A 2,952-nucleotide genomic window follows, 5' to 3' on the forward strand; every position below is an offset into this window, starting at 1 on the left:
CACATAATTGGAAGTAAAGCACTCCTCAGCAAATGTACAAGAACAGAAATTATAACAAACTGTCTCTCAGACCACAGTGCAATCAAACTAGAACTCAGGACTAAGAAACTCAATCAAAACCACTCAAATACATGGAAACTGAACAACCTGCTCCTGAATGACTACTGAATACATAACGAAATGAAAGCAGAAATAAAGATGTTCTTTGAAACCAATGAGAACAAAGATACAACATACCAGAATCTCTGGGATACATTTAAAGCAGTGTGTAGAGGGAAATTTATAGCACTAAATGCCCACAAGAGAAAGCAGGAAAGATCTAAAATTGACACTCTAACATCACAATTAAAAGAACTAGAGAGGCAAGAGCAACCACATTCAAAAGCTAGCAGAAGGCAAGAAATAACTAAGATCAGAGCAGAACTGAAGGAGATAGAGACACAAAAAACCCTCCAAAAAATCAATGAATCCAGGAGTTGGTTTTTTGAAAAGATCAACAAAATTGACAGACCGCTAGCAAGAATAATAAAGAAGAAAAGAGAGAGGAATCAAATAGATGCAATAAAAAATGATAAAGGGGATATCACCACGGACCCCACAGAAATACAAACTACCATCAGAGAATACTATAAACACCTCTACGCAAATCAACTGGAAAATCTAGAAGAAATGGATAATTTCCTGGACACTTACACTCTCCCAAGACTAAACCAGGAAGAAGTTGAATCCCTGAATAGACCAATAGCAGGCTCTGAAATTGAGGCAACAATTAATAGCCTACCCACCAAAAAAAGTCCAGGACCAGATGGATTCACAGCTGAATTCTACCAGAGGTACAAGGAGGAGCTGGTACCATTCCTTCTGAAACTATTCCAATCAATAGAAAAAGAGGGAATCCTCCCTAACTCATTTTATGAGGCCAACATCATCCTGACACCAAAGCCTGGCAGAGACACAACAAAAAAAGAGAATTTTAGACAAATATCCCTGATGAACATCAATGCAAAAATCCTCAATAAAATACTGGCAAACCGGATTCAGCAGCACATCAAAAAGCTTATCCACCATGATCAAGTGGGCTTCATCCCTGGGATGCAAGGCTGGTTCAACATTCGCAAATCAATAAACGTCATCCAGCATATAAACAGAACCAAAGACAAGAACCACGTGATTATCTCAATAGATGCACAAAAGGCTTTTGACAAAAATCAACAGCCCTTCATGCCAAAAACGCTCAATAAATTCGGTATTGATGGAACGTACCTCAAAATAATAAGAGCTATTTATGACAAACCCACAGCTAATATCATACTGAATGGGCAAAAACTGGAAAAATTCCCTTTGAAAACTGGCACAAGACAGGGATGCCCTCTCTCACCACTCCTATTCAACATGGTGTTGGAAGTTCTGGCTAGGGCAATCAGGCAAGAGAAAGAAATCAAGGGTATCCAGTTAGGAAAAGAAGAAGTCAAATTGTCCCTGTTTGCAGATGACATGATTGTATATTTAGAAAACCCCATCGTCTCAGCCCAAAATCTCCTTAAGCTGATATGCAACTTCAGCAAAGTCTTAGGATACAAAATTGATGTGCAAAAATCACAAGCATTCTTATACACCAGTAACAGACAAACAGAGAGCCAAATCAGGAATGAACTTCCATTCACAATTGCTTCAAAGAGAATAAAATACCTAGGAATCCAACTTACAAGGGATGTAAAGGACCTCTTCAAGGAGTACTACAAACCACTGCTCAGTGAAATAAAAGAGGACACAAACAAATGGAAGAACATACCATGCTCATGGATAGGAAGAATCAATATCATGAAAATGGCCATACTGCCCAAGGTTATTTATAGATTCAATGCCATCCCCATCAAGCTACCAATGAGTTTCTTCACAGAATTGGAAAAAAACTGCTTTAAAGTTCATATGGAACCACAAAAGAGCCCGCATTGCCAAGACAATCCTAAGTCAAAAGGACAAAGCTGGAGGCGTCACGCTACCTGACTTCAAACTATACTACAAGGCTACAGTCACCAAAACAGCATGGTACTGGTACCAAAACAGAGATATAGACCAATGGAACAGAACAGACTCCTCAGAAATAATACCACACATCTACAGCCATCTGATCTTTGACAAACCTGAGAGAAACAAGAAATGGGGAAAGGATTCCCTATTTAATAAATGGTGCTGGGAAAATTGGCTAGCCATAAGTAGAAAGCTGAAACTGGATCCCTTCCTTACTCCTTATACAAAGATTAATTCAAGATGGATTAGAGACTTAAATGTTAGACCTAATACCATAAAAACTCTAGAAGAATATCTAGGTAGTACCATTCAGGACATAGGCATGGGCAAGGACTTCATGTCTAAAACACCAAAAGCAATGGTAGCAAAAGCCAAAATTGACAAATGGGATCTAATTAAACTAAAGAGCTTCTGCACAGCAAAAGAAACTACCATCAGAGTGAACAGGCAACCTACAGAATGGGAGAAAATTTTTGCAATCTACTCATCTGACAAAGGGCTAATATCCAGAATCTACAAAGAACTCAAACAAATATACAAGAAAAAAACAAACAACCCCATCAAAAAGTGGGCAAAGGATATGAACAGACATTTCTCAAAAGAAGACACTCATACAGCCAACAGACACATGAAAAAATGCTCATCATCACTCGCCATCAGAGAAATGCAAATCAAAACCACAATGAGATACCATCTCACACCAGTTAGAATGGCAATCATTAAAAAGTCAGGAAACAACAGGTGCTGGAGAGGATGTGGAGAAATAGGAACACTTTTACACTGCTGGTGGGATTGTAAACTAGTTCAACCATTATGGAAAACAGTATGGCAATTCCTCAAGGATCTAGAACTAGATGTACCATATGACCTAGCCATCCCACTACTGGGTATATACCCAAAGGATTATAAATTAGTCTACTA

This window comes from Rhinopithecus roxellana, chromosome 2 (assembly GCF_007565055.1).
Source record: "Rhinopithecus roxellana isolate Shanxi Qingling chromosome 2, ASM756505v1, whole genome shotgun sequence".
Taxonomy (NCBI): Eukaryota; Metazoa; Chordata; class Mammalia; order Primates; family Cercopithecidae; genus Rhinopithecus; species Rhinopithecus roxellana.